General features: G+C 45.9%; 1 protein-coding gene across 2 annotated transcripts in view; it reads left to right on the forward strand.

The window, feature by feature from the left end:
- MAGI1 (membrane associated guanylate kinase, WW and PDZ domain containing 1) overlaps positions 1–21,587 on the forward strand; it is a 574,287-nt gene that overhangs the window by 416,042 nt on the left and 136,658 nt on the right. The window lies entirely within an intron of this gene.

The raw sequence follows: 21,587 nt of genomic DNA on the forward strand, positions 1-21,587 counted from the left end.
TGCTTTTTGGCTTCCACCTTGGTGGATGATTTGCTGTGCCAGGCAGTGATGTGAACATGCAGCGGGCTAATACCAATGTAGTCAAATTGATTATTTCCCATGAATGCCCACTCATAATTGCCAGGTTCTACCTGAAATTAGAACTAAAATTCTATATGAATCAAAAGGATGAGCTGGCCTGAGGTGACAGGTTCAGAGGGACTCTGAGAGGTTTTTTTTCCCACAGCCCAGGAAGTCCAGTTTTTTTTTTGGGGGGGGGGATCCTTGCCAAAGAAGAGATGAAATGTCTTCCAAAATTCAAAAGGCGTGCTCTCTTGACTTTAAAATTTACAAAAGGCAGTAGTAGCATGGGGAGACCGAGACCCAGGACTTTAAACTTGGACTGCCTGAGACATTGCTCCAAGCACTTCTTAGCTGAGGAAACTCTTTCAAAGGAAAGACCAATAGCTACCCCTTTCTATGGTTGCAGGAGGTTGAGATGCATCCATGTTGGGGCTGGAGAGGAGCACCAGGACAGATTTTTAAGGGACCCTAGAATGTGAATCTAAGGTGGTTAGCTTGTATTTCATGGATTGTTGCCAATGTAAGTTTCCGGAAGAGTTAAGAGATTGGATTTGAATGAACAAAGTGGGGTGGTAGACTGGAATACCAGCGCAATGCTTTCAAAATGGTCTGCACCAGGAGAGAGTATTCTTGGCTCGTAATAATCACTCAATAAAATGGCAGGTGTTATTTAATAATTGTTATTATAAGTACTACAGTGATGACGGTAATGCTGATGGAAGGTTTGGCTTTATTCCTGCATTATTTTAACTTATAAAATACCTGTGCTGTTTGACCCACATCCCCACATCCATTTCCAAGGTTGGGCACATATTTCCCTGGCTTCCCTGGGCCCAGACCACGTGACCCCCCCTTCCGCCCCAGCCTGGTGCCCCGAAAGCAATGTTCATCCCCCCACACCGCCACCCCCACCCAGGCCATGTGGATGGGGCGGGCGGGAGGCCGCGCACTCCCCGGGGACCCAGCAGTGGGCCCCCAGTGTGAATAGTGTGCTTTGACGCCGCTGCCACCCTAGCGAGCAGGCAGGCTGGGGACGCTGGGGCAGTGCCCCTGCCTGCGGGCCCCATAAAAGGAGCAGCAGCTGCCGCCGGGCCGCTCAGATGCGCGCGGGGATGAGGCGGGTGGCGGCCGAGTGCGCGCCTGGGCTCCTGCGGTGACCGAGGCGGACGGGGCGGCCCTCAGGTAAGGGCGGGTTGGTTTTGTCCTTGGGCTTGGAAGTGACAGCCGGAGGGGGGGCAGGCCGGCGGGAAGGAGGCTGGGATGAGAACGGGAAGGCTGGCGGAGGAGGGAAGGAAGGAAGGAAAGGGGAGGGAGGGAGGAAGGAGCAGGCCAGGGAGCAGCCGGGCGCTGCACTTGCCTCCAGCCCAGACGTTCAAGTTCCCCACCTCCCACCTCCTGCAGGCGCCGGCCTCGTCCCTCCCGCGCTCCGCACCAGCCATGTTCCCGCTGCTTCCTGCCGCGCGTGGGGGCTCCGGGGACTGGGCAGGTGGAAGGAGATGGGAGCGGGGTCCCTCCGGGCTGCACTGCCGGGGGGGGGGGGCGCTTTACTTTGCCCCTGGTGGTTGAGCCGGGGCCTTTCCCTGCGCCATCCCCACTGGACTGGCCCGCTGCCACTCAATGAATTGTAGGCTCGCTCCCCACCCCCACCCCCAGCGCCCAGCGCCCAGCGCCCAGCCTGCATTTGGAGCTTCTTTGAGAGTGTTGTTTGCATAAAACTGGGCTCAGCTGGAGAAAATAGAGGTCTGAAAAGAACGAGGCCCTTGTGTGCAGAGCCCCATTGTAGAGCCGGCTTTCTCCCCCCCACCCCAGAGCCCCTGCAGGTCCCCATCACAGAAAGAAGGATGGTAGGGCACCCAGACCCTTGGCTTGTTGTCTGTCAGCTGCCCCTTCTCCCCTCTTGGGAGCCCGAGGAGGCTCTGAGCGGCGAGGGCTCCATTTCACCTGGGATGTCCCCAGACAGCTGGCTCCGGTTTCCATGGCTTCCCTGCCCACTCAGAAATGCACCTCTCCTCCCCGCCGTTATGCCCTGAGCAGAGCTGCTTCCGCCAGCCCAAAGCCAGCCCATCAGTGCGTCGTATGCATTCTGGTCTGGGTTGGGGCTTATCAGAAACCGTTGCTTTAGGTGCTCTTAGATAGGAGTTTGGGGATTCCTCAGTTACTCCAGTTACTCCTCAGTTGAGCATTGTCCTTAATTTTCTCCTAATAACGAAGCTTCATAGATGGGCTTTTCTACAAGTGGGATGTTGCAACCCCAGGCTCTGCCCACAAGTGGCCCAGCAGTGGTTTGCTGTGTGGGAGAGAACACTGTGATGTAGCTCTGTCACAGAATGAACACGGGCAGCGCTGGCAGGTTTGCTTAGCGGGTAGAGCCTCGCCAGCAGCCGAAGCAGTGCGGTGCGATTTCTGGTCAGGGTCGCTTGCCTGGGTCTCAGGTGTGACCCCTGGCCTGGGGTCTTGCAGGAGGCAGCCAGTTGATATGTCTCTCTCACATAGATGGTTCTCTCTCTCCCCCCTTCCTCTCTTCCACTCTATCTAGAAAATCAATGGAAAAATATCCTCCAGTGAGGATTAAAAAAAAGAAGAAAGAATATGGGCAATATAACCATGACAACCCTGGCAACTGGCTGTATGGAGTGTGTAACCATGGGCCAGACACTGTTCTCGGCTCTTTACACCTGTTATGCTCATTGATGCATATAGTCATCAAGAATCCCCAATTAACAGATAAGCAAAGGCACCGGGAGATAGTTTGTCCAGTGTCCACAGCAACCACATGGCTGTGCTGGCGCTGTGTCTAGGCTGTGGCTCTCCAGAGCTCCTGCTCTTTGCTGTGGAGTCAGATACATTTAGGTTGGATCTTGGATCGAACCATTTACAGAATTTGTGAGTTAACCTGTATAAATTCTACCTGGCATATTATGCAATAATGGGTATAAAATGCCTAGCAGTAATTTATCAAGTTATTGTTAGATGCATTTTGTAGTTGCAAGAGCACAGTGCCATAACCAGTTATGGGTTTTAAAGCAGAGACTGTCTGCTCTTGTGTTTATCTTTCACTTTGGGGCTAAATGAACCTAAACCTCCGCTAAGACTCAGTTTTTACATCTGTAATGTGGGTTGTTCTGCAAGCAAATGAGAAGGTATACCTACAACAATTAGGACATGCCTGGCACATATAGTGCTCAAGCAATGTTGCTTTTGGGCTTATTATTGTTTCTCTATAACTCAGTATAGGCTACCGCATTGGGTTTGCTTTTGTTTTGCAATACCTGGGTTAATATGGTTCTGTGTTACTCCTGGGGCTGCAGGGTACCATATAACCTCTACACATCTAAGCTTAAAGAATTTGCTTGCACATATGTACACCCACACTCATGTTCATTGGTGTGGGCGTGTGCATGTACGCATGTGTACCCACACACACAACACACCAGAACATCTACATTTGAAAGTATAGTGAATTCTGAGTTATTCAGTAAGAACTCTGTTTCTCTTGGCAAATCACCCTGACTTTTAAGGGCTAGGGAAACTTCAAAGTTAATTTTAAAGCTGTCTGAAAACCAGCTGGAAGAATTAGCACCACACCTAACAGTTGCAAGGGAAAAAATAGATTGACTATGACTCTTACTTTCTTCGTAGGCTCTTAAAATCTATAACATATTTTGCTAATTAACCAATTGGAAGCCTAACTTAGTTACACAATTCTAGAATGAGTTTCTTCTCAGGTATGGTTTTATAGATGTTGGTAAGTAAAAAGAAGTCTTTGAATGAAACAGTTTTGAAATACATTTTTGACATAAATTAATGTGTTTTAAACAGCTGTTTAGAGTTTGGCCAAGAGATTTACTGTATTTATAATTGAAGAGGATGCTGTAGGATCAGTGTTTATAAAACAGAATGTGTTCACTGGAAAACAGCCTGAATGCCTATCACTAAGGAACGGGTTAAAGAAACTGTAGTTATACTTACAATAAGGTGAACATACCCCACTGAAGGAATGAGGTGTTTTTGATGATATGGAATGGACCACTGAGTATCAACTGCATGAGGTCAAGAATTTTATCCATTTTCATCACCTCTTTAGCACCTTCTAGAACAGTGTTTGTGACTTAATAGTTGCTCCATTAATAATTGAATGACTGAGTGAATATTGTTCAGTGAGATAAAGCAAGGTATTGAATAGTGTTTCTAGTTCATTGCCATGTATATTTTTATTTATTTTTAATTTTTTTCTTTATTGATTTTAGAGAGAGAGGAAGGGAGAGGGAGATAGAGATAGAAACATCAATGTGAGAGAACATTGATTGGCCGCCTCCTGCATGCCCCCCACTGGGGATTTGGCCCACAACCTGGGCATGTGCCTTGATCAGGAATCAAACCGGCAACCTCTTGGTGCATGGGTCAAGGCTCAACCACTGAGCCACAGTGGCCGGGTGCCATGTATATTTTTAAATGAGTGAATTTGTGTGTGTGCATATGTATAGAAAACAATGGTTGTTTCTAGGAAGGGACTGGAGATCTGGGTGGGGGCAGTGATTGTGTCGGTTGGTTGGTTGGTTGGTTATTTGTAACATACTCCACTCTGTGCATGTACTAATTAAAAACAAACATTTCAGAGGATCTGAGTTTGTTCTTCATTGTTACTCTATGTAACACATCCTTCTTGCTACAACTTTACTACAGGCGGTTTAAATACCTGTTGGTCTTGTTGAAATACCTGCAACCCTTTGAAAGGATGATAAGCATGGATCTGGGGGCGAGGAGTGTCTGCTAGCTGGAATTCCTGTAACGTGGTGCGTTGTGCAGCCTGTGAGATTGCTTGCGAGGCACAGCTCACTGTTGTCCTTGGCAGTCTTAGCCCTCCCATGCTTGGACAGAGCCCGGTCCCTCTCTGGAACCCATGGATATTTCAAAGGGAATGGGTGGCTAGAGTATGAGTCACCTAAGAATTGATCATTTCATAGCAGTAAGGGCGCAAGTCTCAACATAAGCAGTTTTTGCTTCCTGGTCTTTAAGAAGCATCTTCCATGAACTTCTAGAATTCTGACCTTTTGTATAGGTCCTTGAGGGAGGAGGTCTCTGAAGTGGAAGTTGACTAATGAGAATGCAGGAAGAAACTAGCTTGAATTCTATGGCTGTACGTTTTTGAAATGTTATTTTTCACAACAGCCTGTAGAGCCCAAATGTTAATAGTTTGTGGTATTTGCTTTCTCTTGTTTGATTTGTTTTGGTGGAATCGTTGAAAGTTAGTTGTCCCCATTATGCCACATCACCTTTGCCAACTTTACTTAAATTCTTAAATTTCTTTTAAGTTAATGTATTTTGAGATAGGTATTACACTTTTTTACTTGCTATGAATTTTTAAAGAGTGATGTTAGAGCCTGGCCAGAGTGGCTCAGTGGATTGAGCGTCGTCCCATGGACTGAGAGGTCCCAGTTGGATTCCCTGTCAGGGCACATGCCCAGGTTTGGGGCTCCATCCCCAGTAGGGGGCGTAGAGGAGGCAGCAGGTCATGTTTCTCTCACATTGATGTTTCTCTCTCTTTCAAAAAATCAATAAAAACATTATAAAAAGTGACATTAGAGTTTAGAAATATGTATTTTACATCGTTATTGAAATTTTTAGTATGTGTCCATTCCTAAGATTTGGGTCTCTATTTCATTATCCTTGACCATCTGGGTAATCTGAAACTAATGTGCACGTGTCTATTGTAGCCCTCCAAGAAGAGATCCTGATCCTTATGTCCTAGAAGTGATCGATATAGATGACAATGACAATGAAGGTGTTGGCAACATTCTAACATGTCATGGCAGTTTATAATTTATAAGGCTCACTTACATGTGTTACTTAATCCACAAAATAACCTCGTCAGGTTTGCATTATATTTGTTATCTATATGTATTGTGTAATTATTTTTCAAACAAAGATGTTGGTACTTATGTCCTCCAGAGATTTGATCACAGTTGGGAGTGAGGCTGGTGGCGCCATGCGGAGCCCTGGGGCTCTCAGCCTCGCTGCTGCCCCGGCATCTCTTTCCCTGCCACGCAGCATGGTTCTCACGTGTCAGCACCACGTGTGTGCTGTCACCACGTGGAAGAGGAGAGGGACAGATCCCACGAAGCAGCACTACCATGCATCGGTGCACCCCCCTGGGCACGAACTGTGTTCTGATACTTTAAGGCCGGAATCTGATCGATCATTACCTCTTCCTCAGCACCTCGTAGGCAGCGTTGTAAAAGGCCCTGTCTGGTAAATATTGGTTGCCTCGGTGGATGGGAATCCTGTTTCAGTCTTAAAGAGACCTGCGATATTGAAAGTTCTTTTAACAAAATATAACTCTCTTCCAAATCCAAATATGAAAGTGTATAACCCCTACATGTTTGAACGTACATTCATTCTGTCATCTTGCAAACGCTTACCGAGGGCCTCCTTTTGCCAGACTACCTAGGGCACTGGGTACAGCAGTGTGTGCAGCCAAGCTTCTGAGTATGGAGAATAAACCCTGAGTGGATGTGAGGTGCCAGGGAGTGCCACGTGCTGCGATGGGAAGTAACTGAGCCTCCAGGAGCTAGCGGCTCAGCAGGGGGTGGTTATTTTGGATAGAGCAGTCTAAGAAGGCAAATAAAAATAAGAAGTCTCTCTCCTACTTATTGTTGATCCAGAATATTGTTATAGCTTTGATGTTAGTGAACATCTAACTACCAGTTGTCACTGTGTGTGGTTGGTGACTCTCCCTTTGATGACAAGCACTTTCCATATATTATTTAATCTCACATTCCCATTGCTTTTATGAGATAGTTATTATGATTCTTATATGGAAGTAAGTGTCTGGGAGTGAGAGAGGTTAACCTACTGTCCCAAGTGCATACAGCTCCTAAGTGGCAGAGTTGACACTCAAATCCAGACTTTGTTTAAAGACCCTTCAAAGGCATCATTGGCCAAGACTAAGAAGTCTAGAGTTAGTCCTTCCCTAGGTTCCTGAGGCTAGGAAGGAATAGGCATTTGTCGTCAAAACTACTAGTGATTGGTTAATTAGAAACCTTTGGTATGTAAACTCTGTTTACATTGATGAAAGGCCTGTCTTCAGATGCTGACTAGCTGCACAGATCTGCTGAAGTGTGGAGGAAGCTCCTTTTGTCTCTAGGAGTAGCCTGGGAAGGCTCTGCTTTTGATCCCAGTTGGGCGGTAGTGAGTTATTTAACATGTGTTTTCTTACACCCCGTTATTGAGCACATATGCTTCAGCCCAGGCTCACAAATGTGGATGCAGGTTAAAAGGACACAGGCATCTTGTTTGCTGTGCCTGTTCCCCGCAGGATGGGGGTGTCCATTTTACAGGGTTCCTTGGCAGTACTGTGGGGAAGAGTTTTCTGTGTTTGACGGTAGTTGGTATGTGTGTCTTGTTTCATAAAAGAACAATACTGAGGATCGAAAGGAGAGGAGTGGCCACCCTGGGTCTGACTGCTGCCCTTGACGTCTGTGGTTCCGAGCAAATGCCACCCTAGGAGAGTTGGATGGCAGCATGGTGCTGGGGCCCTCACCAGACGAAAGAATTCCTCTGAGGCTGCAGTGAATTTTTTCAGTTCAGTTGCATGCTACTTTTGATAGTTACTAATGTTTTATTTTCTAAATTCCAAAGAGCTTTTGTAATACTACAGGTAAACCTAGCCTAACTTGATATGAATGTGTAGGAGAATGCTGGATACGTGTATTTCTTTCAGAAAATGCTCAACATATTTGTTTGGAGTGATAGAGTGAGAGACTGATTGAGATTGATGGGTGTTTGGCTCCACTGAAGTCTGGCCACGGAGTCCATCCAGTTGAAGCATGATGCTTAGCTGAGGCATTCTGTTGGTTGTATTAGAATTCGTAGGTCTTGAGGCCTTTGCTTTCATGATTCCTGTAGTTCTGCCCTCTGGTTTCATCCTTATGCTCCAAACTGGAAGTTAGGGAAAATTGTGACTACGTTGAAAAGACCAGTAACTTTATTCTCTCTTTAAATGTGTAATTTTCAAGGTTTGGGGGAGAATATGGAATCCTGATTTGACTAATAGTTTAACAGATTGTTTCCTTTACATTCACTTAATAATCTAGTGACTCCTCGGTGTAAATTGAAAAATGAGAATATTATTTTGCTAATACTTGAATCCAATACTGATCTCCTGATTTTTGCTTTTATTTCAAGGTATATGCAGGTCCTAGAGATTCATGTTCAGACAGTATCCTTTTTTCTCTGTCCCTCTCCCCCCATTTGATTCCCTTTTCCTTCCCACAATTGTTTATTGAATATTAAATTATAAGGAGACAGAAGAGAATAAGTTATAATTCTTTAACATGGACAGTTGAGCATGGGGACAGATACATGAATACATAACAATAATCCAGTGTGGTAAATACCATGCGATGCCATAAATCATGGAGAAGGTGCAAAGGGAGCATGGAGAAAGGATTAGTTATTTCTGCTTGTGAGTGTTAATAATGGCTAACACAGAAAAGTGGGCTTTGTAGCATCAATAGGAATTTGTGAGAGAAAGGGAGAAAGATCTCATAAGGAGAGGTAATATGAGCAAAGGCATGTTGGCATAAATGTGCACTGTCTATTCATGGGCATTATATATAGTTTAGAGGAGTGCATCTAGTATTTAAATGCATGGAATGAATGGTGAATGATGATAAATGAGGTTAGAGAAAGTACGTTAGGGTATATTGTGAAGAATCTGAGTGTTGCAGACCTATACTAATCCTCAGTAACACCCTTATTTCACTCAGAACCCTTTGCATTAATATAGTCAGAGAGAATCTAAACTCAAGTTGACTCAAACAGAAAAGATAATTTATTGGCTTATGTAGTGAAAAAGTCCAAAGATATATAACTGCTTCAGGCATGGCTGGATCCAGGTACCTGAAGGTTGCTGTCATGAATCGGACCCTATACCTCAGCTCTGCCCTCTGCTTTATTGGTTTCATCTGCATGTTTGGCTCATCTCTGGTGAGGGTAGGATTATTTCCCACAGCTTTACACTCCCATCTCCTTGCCACTTATTACCCTCCATGAAAATGAGTTCCTTTTTATTTATGTTTTAAATTGATTTTGGAGAGAGGGAGCAAGAGAGAGAGAAGCAGGGAGAGGGAGAGAGGGAAACATTGATATGAGAAACATCAATCAGTTGCCTCCTGCACGTGCCCCAAATGGGCATCAAACTCGCCACCTTTAGGTGTACAGGATGACACTTCAACCAATTGAACCACCTGGCCAGGGAGAGTTTCTTTTTCTTAATGGTTTCAACCAAAGTCTGAGATTGAATCCAGTTGGATCGATTTGGGTCATATGACCACCTCCGAACACTTTGGTGGAGAAAGGCTGTTGATTAGCTAGGTCAGTGTCAAGTGCTGATCTCTGGCGCTGGTTGCAGAAAAATGGGGAATGGAGACTAATTAAAGCACAACACTACGTTTCCAGTACTATAAATTCTACTCCACATAATTAAAAGGATTGGCTCTTTTGAAAATACTTTGGAATCCTTTCTGATTTATTCTACCTTCATAACTGTTATAAGGGGGCCAGGCAGAAGCTCCTCCTTTTTGTAGAAATCCTTAGGAAGGATAAGCTGTAGCAGTATTTTCATGGCTCTTTTAAAACTCACATTTCATTAGCAGAGCAATTGTTTCTTTTCTTTCACGTCATCCAGTGCGGGGTCTTGAGAAGCCAGAGTGCAGGAGGCGCTTGATGCTGGATTGTACAGTGTGCGGGGAGTTCTTATCAAAAGACGAATTCTGCATTCACAGAACTCAAAGCTTGGTAGGAGAGAGAAGATTGGGACAAACATAATAATAAACATAATAATATATAGTGAAATGTGAGATATGTGAAACACAAAATCAACAACCTATAAGGAAAAACCTGTAAGTCCTGTAGATGGTGCCCAGCACAACTGGTGAAGACCTTCCGGTGCGAGGGAGGGCATGGTCGGCCCGGCTCACCTGTTTGCAGTTTCCATGCGCCCCTCCTGATGGGAGCACCTCACCACGTGCCTAAGCGTGTATTGTTTGTATTCAGCGTGGTCCTTGAATCCAAGCCAGCTTCCTCAGCTGCTGCTGAACTAGAGGAGCAGCAATCAACGTGATTTTGACTATAAGCTGTCAAGACAAAAAAACTGAGGTGTCATAATTAAGATAGAGATTACCTAACTGATCTCTATTTTAAGAAATATTAATTTTAACTTTGCCAAATTCAGGTCTTCCCTGTTTTTCTTTGAATCATTCCTCGTAGTCAAATGCATAAATAGCTTTCAGCTGAATGAATGGTGGTATTTGAATGCCATTGATAGTTTTATTCCATTAGAAGCAAAAGAAGCTGAACATTTGGGTTACTTTCTGGGTTTAAAGATTACCGTGTGTATTGTTTTCCTGGTGTGAAACAAATCTGTATATTAATAGAAATCTAGTTGAGGTCTTAACACATCCTTATGGATGCTATTGCAGTGTTCCCTGCCCTTCTCCTTCGAACCTGAACTTCACCCATAGGGCCTGGAGGATGGTCTACATGCACAGCTTCCTTCCTCCCCTCCCTGTTGCTATCTCTGGCATACTGGCGGCATCAGGAGCTTATGAGACAAGGCATCTCATCTGGTTCACTTCTTTTTTCTTTAATCCTCACCCGAGGATATTTTTCCATTTATCTTTTGTCAGAGTAGGGGTGGGGGGAGAAACCTCGATATGAGAGGGACACATCAACTGGTGGCCTCCTGCACAACCCCGACCAGTGCCAGAGACCAAACCACAACTGAGGTACATGTCTCCGACCAGAATCGAACCCGAGACTCTGGTCCGCAGGCCAGTGCTCTAACTGCTGAGCCAAACCGGCCTTGGCCACTTTCACAGGCGCGCCAGGAGGAAGGTTGTTAGGCTTCCTCAGCATTAGCAGTGATCTTCTCTGGAATCACATCTTCCCTTTGAAGAGCTGCTGGGCAAGGCTCTTAGGAAGGGAAATTGTTTTAATGACCTGACCTCAGAAATATCCATGATCATTAGACTTCCTTTTCATCTCTTAAATCCTTTTGAAATTCATAGTAAGGAGTGACAGTAAAACCTCTTGGGGAGCAGGAACAACAGGAGAAGGGGCTGCCCTGGGCTGACATCTCCTGCCAGCCGCAGTGGATTTGCCAGGGCTATTTTTGCCCTTGGCAGTCTTCTTCCTCCCTAATTGCAGGGCCATATGGTGCCTTGTCCTCCACATGGAGAGTTGGCACTTCTTCTCCATTCAATCTCTGTTCTTTCTGCTGCACAAATGATCTGCTGTGGGCATGTGGTTGAGCAAACTCACCCTCCCAGAGACTTTGGAGCCTCTGCACCATGGAAGTCCGAGCTGAAGCCTCCTCTAAATGCTCTCGACGGGCAACCAGCAATGAAAACTGAACAAGAGATAGTGGAATGGGTTGGAGTTTGGGAGGCAGGCAGGTTCGAACCCTGGCTCTTTCTCGCTGTTATGTCATTGTCCCCACCGACAACACCGTGAGCACCTTTGCCAGGCACTGTGATCTTTTTCTGCTCTCACTTATTTGTGGCATCAGCTCTCGAACTGAAGCTTGGAATGGTTAAGACACGTGCTTACCACAGGACCATGGCTCATGCCAGTTTCAGACCCTGGCCCCTGTCTTACAAATCCTATTCTCTGAACCGGTAGTACCTTTTCACTCTAAAATGTTATCTGATATTAAACTGTGCTTTTATTCTGTATTCCAGCTAATAACCCAATCTGGAAATAGGACTATTAATGGTGATTGTTCTCACAAAACATCCAAGTCTAATATTTACTCCAGTGACACAGGCTTTCGCAGTGATCTTAAGACAGTTGAGAATTTGGGATCGGACGGTTGTGATATGTGGGATAGTTTCATAAGACTTTGCAGGTTTAATTTTTCAGGCTTCCATCTTAAACAGAATTAGACCAAGAAACTGTCCTAACCACATGGATAATTCCCTTTCAAATGCACAGAAACTATTTTGATAGAGATTTATTAGTAGTTGCTTGTGGGAACATTTGGTCTCATTAAAAGGACTTGGTAGGTCTGGCTGGTGTGGCTCAGTGGATTGAGCATCATCCCGTGGACTGAAAGGTCCCGGTTCGATTCCTGGTCAGTGCACATGCCTGGGTTATGGGCCCAGTCCCCAGTAGGGGGCGTGCAGGAGGCAGCCGATCGATGTATGTCTCTCACGTCAATGTTTCTATCTCTTCCTTCCTCTCTCTCTAAAAAAAAATCAATAAAACATATTAAAAATAAAATAAATAAAAGGACTTGATAGAATCCTACTTGTTACTATTTTCAGCGGGTAGAGTCTTTGAATTCTGGAGAGGGACTTTCCGGGGGGGGTGCAGTGACAGAATTTCTCAACAGTTAGTGACATTTTGAAACTATTTGGAAGATGTCTATACTTCGTGATGGTTAGAACACTAACTAATGTACTGATTGTGGTGTGTTTCAAAATTAGACCCAAAAATGAGAATAATGGGTGAAGTCTAAGCTTCTAAGTATACACAGAGCAAAAGTTGCCACCAACTGACTGTTTCCTCTTTGAGTATTTAATGACATGCTAAGAAATGTGGCATGCATCATTGCCACACTGGGAAGCCCCCCAGGACGGTGACTAGGATGCACTCACCTTTGTTTCTCCAGTATCTCCACCGAGTAGGTGCTTAATAAATGTTTAACTGAATTAAACCCACTAATTTGAGATGAGGAAGTCACCAGTATTTAGAAGAAACACAAAACCAAGCCATTCACAGAAACCACGAATCAGTCAGTCAAATATAAGTATTTCATTCCTGTGTGAGCCAGGAGCTGTTCTGAATGCTGAAGGGTAAGAGGCCCCAGAAGGCTCACCTGTGGTGACAGGAGACACCAGCAAGGAAAGGACTGTGTGTGCTGTGGACGGCTGCAAACAAGGCACAGAGCGTGTGGTGGAGACACGGGAGGCAGGCAAGGGTCCGGCCGAATCACCGTGGTCAGGGAAGGCTCCGGAAGGTGGTGCCATTTGAAGAGACTTGGCCGATGAGAAAGAGGCAGCCATCAGGGGTCTGCAGGGAAACTTGTTCTGTAAAGACTTGGGGAGAGACCCTGAAGTGCTCAGCAGGAAGGAGGAGCACCCTTTCCCCCTCACAGGAGCAGTGCGGGGGTAAGTTGTCCAGAGCTGATGGTGCAGCTTGGTCTGCTTCTGGACCGAGTCCTGCTGTGTTCTTGCCTTGCCCTCCATGGCTTTTCACCCCTATCTCGTTGCTTTGCACTTTTCCAACCTCATGCTGCAGAAGCACTATCCAGGCCTGAGCTGCCGTATCTTCCCGGCAGCCTGTCGGACCAAGGAAGCACTCAAGGGAGATGTGCTTTCTGGATTTCAGGTCTTTTCCTGAAAGTCACACGTAATGTTTCTGCTTCGTTCCCACTGGGTAGAATTAGTCCCCTCTCTGTACCTAACCACGGGCAACTGGAAATGCCGTCTCTATTCTAGGAGACCATGTGGCCATGAGGAACTGAGCGTTCCTGACTAGGAAGAATGGGGGAGTGGATGTCAGGGGTCGCGTAGCAATCCCTGCCACAAACAGCAAGTGCGGGAGCTTCGCCATGTTCAGAGTCATTGTGGCTGAGAATTTGTGAAAAGAGGGGAGAAGATGAGGTCCGAGAGGAGAGTAGGACTTTTTCGGCCTACTAAAAAAAAAAAAAAAAAAAAATTGTTCTTAATGGAAAACCAGTGGAGCATTGAATGGAAGCCAGTGGTGTAGAAGAGAAGATGATTGGATTCAGATTTTAGAAAGCTTACTCTGACTACTATGGGAAATTCACTGTGTGTAGGAGGGCAGCAGTGGGAACAGAGGCATTGAGGGGGATACGCAGGCTTCTGGGACTTGGTGGTGGTGGGCTATACTAGAGCTATTCGCAGTTGGGAGAGCTAGAAGAGGTCGGGTTGAGAATACAGGTTGGGCCCGGCCAGTGTGGCTCACTGGTTGAGTGTCGACTCACACACCAAGAGGTCATCAGTTCGATTCTCAGTCAAGGCACATGCCCAGGTTGTGGGCCAGATCCCCAGTGGGGGGGACGCAGGAGGCAGCCAATCAATGTTGTGTCTCATCCATGTTTCTATCTCTCTCTCCTTCTCCCTTCCTCTCTCTTTAAAATCAATAAAGAAAAAGAATTAAAAGACTATTTTTTTAAAAAAAGAATACATATTGGGTATGGTTGGAAGGCAAAGGAAAACTAAGAGCTAATTACTGAAAACTTGGAACGCACTGGGCGCCATCTGAAGCCCGTTAGTATATTGACTCACTAATCCTCATAATAACTCTATGCATTGGTCCTGTTTCTTCCCATTTTACAGATGAGGAAACTAAAGTACGGATAAGTTAAGTAACTTTCGAGGTCACTTGACTGGAAACTCCCAAGAACTGTGATTCAAACCTAGTAATCTGACCCCGGGCATGTGCTCATTCATACCACCCGTCCCTCTCTTCACCTTGAGGATGGTGCTCAGTGCTTCACCTGCGTGGCTGGGTGCCCTGTGGTCCATTTCCTGAGACAGATGGGCAGATCGGGGCTGGATTCAAATCTCTGGTAGTTCATTTTGGGCCATATTAATTTTAGTGTTATTATTAATTCCTTTTCATTTTAAAATAGTTTAACACATAAAGTTGCAAACATAGTGAACTGTGTGCACTTCCTTCAAGAATAATGTCTTCAGGCTCTGTATTAATTCCGGGATGTGTCAGAGATCTCAGTGGAGATTTCGCACAGGCCGTTGGATACCAGGCAAGTCTGTAGCTCAGGCTGTAACTCTAGTTCTAAATCTGAGGCATAAATTTGAGATCAGTATATAGGTGTAGAACGATGACTCTGGATTGGAGCAGCTGGCATTGACTTTCCCACGGGTTTTGGCATGCCCTAAGAGAGATTTGCTTCATCCTCGGAACCTACTTCATGGTGAGAGTCACCTTTGGCTGCACTGCCCACGTGCCAGGCACCTCAGGGGGATCATGTCCATCAGTCCCACAGTAACTCAGAGGCATGGGGATTACTGTCCTTATTTTTAGACAGGCAAATAGAAGCGTATGGGAACTGTAAGCAATAACATGACCATCTGAGATGCCAACACTGACATATCTTCAATCCTGTGTTTTTAACCACTCTGCTATGCCATTTGGAGGAGTTTTATGAGGAAGAGAGAAATCAAGGTCAGTCCTGGCATTTGCTAATTCGACAGCAAGGGTGACACTGGCGACAGGTGTTGAGTGACATTCCAGGTAGCACTCTGAACACTGGAGGATGCCCATCTTTGTTTGACCTTAGAGATTATGGGGCTGACTTTCCTTCAAGTGCTCGCCTTATCTGGTGATATCCAAGGTGCTACGTCATTCATTCATTTACTCAGCAGACACTTACTGGACACCTGATATGAGCTAGGCATTCTCCTGAATTTAGGGGTGACATAAGTAGGTGGAGTATGGAGAGGACAGAAGGTCATTTCAGAGAGTATAAATGTGAAGGGGGGAGGGGTCAAAACCAGCTAATGGTGAGAAAGGAATAGAAAGGGCCGTCACCAAACAAGTACGGTGAAGGCTTGCTACAGAAATTGCCTGCTGTGTGCATGTGTGTGTTTAGTGTAACTGCCTATTAATTATATCTATATAGAGTTAAACCTTGAACAATGAGGGGTTAGGGACACCGACCCTCCACCCCTGTGCGGTCCAAAGTCCATGTGTAGCTTTGGACTCTCCAAAAATTTAACTACTGGTAGTCTAGTGTTGATCAGAAGTCTTACCAATAACATAAACAGTTGATGAACACATATTTTATGTTATATGGATTACATACTGTATTCTTACAATAAGCTGGAGAAAAGAAAATGTTACTAAGAAGGTCATAAGGAAGAGAAGATCCCTTTACAGTACTGTACTATATATATATATTTTTTTTAATATGTTTTTATTGATTTTTTTTTTTTTTTTTAGAGAGGAAGGGAGAGAGAGAGAGAAACATCAATGTGAAAGAGATACATCGATCGGCCTCCTCCTGCATGCCCCCCACTGGGGATGGAACCCAAAACCTGGGCATGTGCCCTGACTGAGAATCAAACCAGGACCTCTCAGTCCATGGGACCAGCTCAATTCACTGAGCTACACTGGCCGGGCACTATAGTGTGTTTATCAATACCATAATTTTACATCTTCTGCTTTCAAGATGAATTGTCAGTCAGTACCTACATCAACATTGCCTTTTATGATGCAAGACACTGTAGATATTATACATGTTACTGACACCAGACATCAAAAATGAAAAAATAAGCTCTGGCTGGTATAGCTCAGGTGGTTAGAGGGTCATCTTGATACACCAAGGTTGTGGGGTTGATCCCTGATTAGGGCACATACAAGAAGCAACCAATGAATAAATAAGTAAGTGAAACAACAAATCTATGTTTCTCTCTTTCTCTCAAAAACAAACAAACAGCCTGCTGGTGTAGCTCAGTGGTTCAGTGTCAACCCATGCACCAAGAGGTCACTGGTTTGATTCCTGGTCAGGGCACATAACCTGGTTGCAGGTTTGGTCCCCAGTGAGGGGCACGCAAGGGGCAGCCAATTGGTGTTTCTATCTTTCTTTCTCTCTCCCTTCTTCTTTCTCTAAAAGTCCATTTATGATTCATTTATGTTTCTCTTCAAGTCTTTGCATTCTTTCAGTCAACCAAAAAAGGCAGTCTATAAAAATAACTTCATTCTACGTAAAGATCCTCCCCACTTTCTGTAACATTGCCAGTTTCCACTTAGTCTCTTAACTTTGAAAACAGCACTGCAGGTATGTAGGTCTGAGACTCCCAGGGTCTTCATGGAGACATCTCAAGCACAGCAGGCGTGGGTGCTGGGCCTCGGCTTCCTGGAGGGGTTGCCGGTGTGACCAGCGGTCCATCTCCTGCAGCTTCAGCCAAAAGCAGTGCCTTAGGATAGCTGTTGGAGAGGTCCAGGAGCTCACCGAAGGAGGGGGGGGCACCTGTGAGCGTTAGCCTCCCTGCAGTACCTGTCCTGGCCACTCCAGATGGTCTGAGCTGCAGGCTTAGCTGTGCTTGTATTTTAGGCCTGGAATTAAGAACTTGCCCTTTCTTACTCCCGCCTGCTGGTGGCCTTTGGAAGCTCCGGGACTTAATGTTAATGATCAATGGCAAAGCTAGGAGCTCACAGCTGTGAGTCTGATGGCCATTTAATTTTTTAACCTTTAGAGGATTGTGGGAATATTTAACAGCCCAATTACCCATATTGTCAGTTGGGAGAGTCAGGTCTGTAAAAGGTAGCCTGGAAAGTCCCCGCTTGGCTGTTCTCTATTTATTTACAGCCGTGAGGAGATGGGTCAGAAGCAGGGTCCTGCGTGTGAGGAGGGAGCTGGGCTTTTCGGAGGATGAGCGATTGCAGGTATATGCAGTGTGTTATTAGAGTAATTGAACTGTGTTTTCATAAAGATGTTCCATTATCAAATTCTTGCTTTAATACTGTCATAATAGCAGCTGGAACACATATGAACTAATTTGCATGCAGATAGGAATTCTGGACAGCTTGGTGGCATAATTACTGCATGACATACGTTGCTAGTAGGAGCTGGAGCTTTTACTAGAGGTATGCTCGTGGGACCGATCTCCCTGACTTTGTTAAGTTTCGAATGATATACAAGCAAGAAGTAGCCATTTCAGTGACGCCCCATTTGTTTTACAGGCAATAACTTCCCAAGTTACCTTAATGTGTGCAGCCATTTTAGCAAAATATAGCAATGATCTCAACACCTTCACAGTTAACTGAACGTCAGGGAGGGCAGAAAAAAAAAAGAAACAATCAAATCTTCTATTGTGTTGTCGGAGTGCAAAAACACAGCAGATATTAACTTGCAGGTCTACTTAATTAGGATAATGTAAATTATAAAATAGAGAATGTAAGATTAGTTCTTCGAAAAACTAAGATTCTTTGTTGCTTTTGCAAAGGTTAGGAAACCTTTTTTCTATACACCTTGTCTAGAAACTGTCATCTCACCCTGGTTGTGATTTGGTCAAGTCCTTGAGGTCCCCAGAGAAGTGAGCATGCGAGGACAGCTTCGTTGTGCTTGGATCCCTTCCATTCTAGCGTGGCCCACTCCGAGACGGAGGACGTCTGTTTGCATCACTTACACCAGCAAGTGACTGAACAAAGTAGGTGCTCAGGAAATATTTGTGTAACGAAGAAGCTGATTATCGTCACTGAACCTGAGGATACTAAGGCACATTCTGTACTAGTGCTAAGATAATTGTTTTGTTCTTTTGCTTTGTCATAAATTTTTGTACATCAGAGTTTCCTTGTATCTGTGATTGGAATGGTCTGTGACGTTACTCTCAAGATAGTACAGTGGAGCATGTAGGTTTATTTCGGGCAGTAGTCTGTTTTAAGTTAAGATGTCATTGTATTTTACCTTCTTAGAAGCCGTTTTAGTGGACTTGAAACCTCACTGTTCTCAACTTAGTATTTATATTTCTCAGATTTCTGTTGGTTCTTCCGTGACAATGACATATTTGGGTATCACGAGTTTATCTTAGTTCTCCGGATTTTCAAAGCATTTGCAACGTTAGCTGCTTGTTTCGTGCAGACGACCTCGATACAGCAGGTGGTGTGCTTGGTCTTAAATGCTCTGAGGGGAGGGGGGGTAAACCCCCAGACTGATGGCGTCTGTGAGGGTTTCCATCAGAGCTGCCGACTGGAGGAAGCTGTTCTGTTCAGCACGGTGGGATTTCCTGGAAAGGTTATCTGCAGATGAGGCCGCTGTGCCCTCGGGTGGGCGGATGGCTGCATCCGGGGACTTGCTGGCCGAGGTGGAAAGGGACCTTGGATTCATTATAGGGCGATGAGAATGTTCCAGTTGGAGTCTAGAGAGCAGCTCTCAGAGGATGTTTAAAATGATGGCTGAGGGAGGGAGGCTGGGGTTGAGGGGAGAGGAAACCATTTCTAGCAAACAGCACAAATGAACCTCTGTCTTCAAGTCGTTGTTTCTGGAAGGCATAGATGAGCCTCTGCCTCCAAGACCTGTGGTCGTGAGCGCTTGATCTGAAGGCCACAGTCTGCGGGCTGGGCTGGGCTGGGCGGGGAGCTTGGCCAGTTCTCCTGTTGCGGGTTCTGGCTTGCCCCCAACACCCGTGGCGGAGCGAGACAGTCCCCGGGCCGCAGGAACTCCGCGTGGCCGGCTCTCCGGTACCCCCTGTGGGCACCTGTTTGGCTCAGTTTGGTTCTCCAGTAAGGACTACACACCTGGGCACTGGTGACTTGTTTTCACACTCAGCTCAGCTGGCCAGGAGAGCAGGCCGTGTTGAGGCTGCGTGGAGCGGGCTGCATTTGCCCGTTTCTCTGCGTCCGTTGTACGCGGTGCCATCCTGTGCCAGCCTGGCCGCTGCGGAATCAGCCGACGCTCCAGAACGTCTCAGCCTGGAAATGGCCCGAAAAACAGCTCCGTGCCCGTCCCTTCTCTGTAAGCAAAACCAGAGGGCTAGAACTGGAGGCTAACCTTCACCAAGCCCCAGGAAGCGCCACTCTGTGCTCAAGAAACTTCTTCCTTATTTCTGAGAATTCTCACAACACTGTCATGAGCTGCTGGGCAGAAATGAGGCTTCTGTCTTCACTGTGGCACCTTGTTTTCTTCTTGTGCAATCTGTACGAGATCCCACTGCTTTCCAGTGGGACACAGCAGACACTGGCCACTGGGCAGTGGTATTCATTTGCTTGTGTACCACGCTTCTGGTGTGAGGGCGTAGATTAAAATTTTAATTATAAAAGGTTGCTGTGGAATAACAAAGCTATCCCAAGGACCAGAACCAGCGTTCCTTCCTCTCTCCCCTTTTCTCTTTTCTCCCCCGTTGTTTCCCTTCCCCCCTCTTTTCTTCCTTCTCTCGCCTGGCCTCGCTCCCCTTCTCATTTCCCTCCTTCCTTTCCCAAAGCTCATCTAGCATCTGCCTGGCAACAGCCCTCTTGTGACTCGCGGGCGGTGTTTGATGTGACTCTGAAGTTTGAATTTCCGGGGATGCCAGGATTAAGACGATGTCGTCGCCTCTTCTGTGGTGAGATCTCCCAGATGTGCACTCGGGAGATACTTATGCTTGGTATCTTGAAGGGCACAGAATTATAGAAGGGATATTTTAGCCCCTGTGGCTAATTGATGTTTGCGTTTTAGCCACTATTTCCGGTTCTTGCCAACACTGAAATAAGTCTTAGAATACTTATGCAGCTGAATCCTAACTTACAAATGAGTCCATTTCCAAGCACATAGAAAACAAAATTGCTTAAGGTCAAGGTTCCCCTTGAAATTCTCTTAACGTGCAGTGTCTGATGGCAGGACCCCTGGGAGAGCAGCCTCTCGCCTCCTGGTCACTCGGGACAGAAGTCCGTTGAAACGGAGAAACAACAGCACTCTTTTTTTTTTATGTTTGTATTGATTTTTTTTTTTTTTTTTTTTTAGAGAGGACAGGACAGGGAGAGAGAAAAATATCAATCAGCTGCCTCCTGCATGACCCCTACTGGGGATCAAGCCATGACTGGGAATCCAACCGGTGACCTCTTGGTGCATGGGACGGTGCTCAACCACCTGAGCCACACCTGCCAGGGGAACAGCCCTCTTTAGTAACTTCTCTACCTTATGTCCTTTCTTTTGTTCTCCTCCCTCCTCATTTTCTGACTCCACTCATGAAGTTGGCACACATTGGCATTTATAGAGATTGCCCTCTAACCTTTTCTTGGATCTTCACGATGGTGGAACTAGAGCATCATCTCATTGAACGTGGAGAGCATCTGGAGGTGAAGTGGCAGGCAGGCACCGCATCGACGACCACTTGTTTAGTGACTGCTGAGGGCTAGTGCACGTTCTCAGTGTCTACATATGCATGAGTAATTGATCGCAGTGTAACGACCCTACTGGAGATGCTATATGTGCCCAGACCCCGCAGTTCGCCCCCAGGGGGTATACATGCTGGTTGAAACACGTAAACAAGTCTTTCAGTGGAGAGTGGTAAGTCCTGCCATGTGGAGAAGGAGTGGATGCTATGAGAGCCCATAGTATTGATAACCAGCCCAGCCTTTGTGTATCAGCAAGGTTTTCTGGAAGAGGTAACGTCTAAGCTGAACCTAAAGCCAAAAGAACATATGGAAGTCCAGCAGGAGCTGGTGGCATAGTGTTAACGGTTAGAGGAATAACAGGTGTGAGGTCTCCAAGTGTAGACAGTCACGGTAGGTGCCCCATTGAGCTAAATTAGCAAGACTTGTCTGCCTTCAGAGCATTTACTTGGGAGGGGTGCAGGGAGCCAGGACTGCCAGAACTGGGGTCTCGTTGCTGACAGATATGACTGGGTTAGAAAGCAGATCGTGGGAAAACTTTCAAGAACCCTACAAGAATTTGGGTTTTCTCTTGTAGCTTTGGAAAGCCATTGGAGGACTTCAAGTGGGAATGATGTGATTAGGTTTGTATCTGCTGTTGTCTCCTGGGTCTGGAAAGTGGG

The sequence above is a fragment of the Molossus molossus genome, unplaced genomic scaffold (assembly GCF_014108415.1).
Source record: "Molossus molossus isolate mMolMol1 unplaced genomic scaffold, mMolMol1.p scaffold_m16_p_18, whole genome shotgun sequence".
NCBI lineage: Eukaryota > Metazoa > Chordata > Mammalia > Chiroptera > Molossidae > Molossus > Molossus molossus.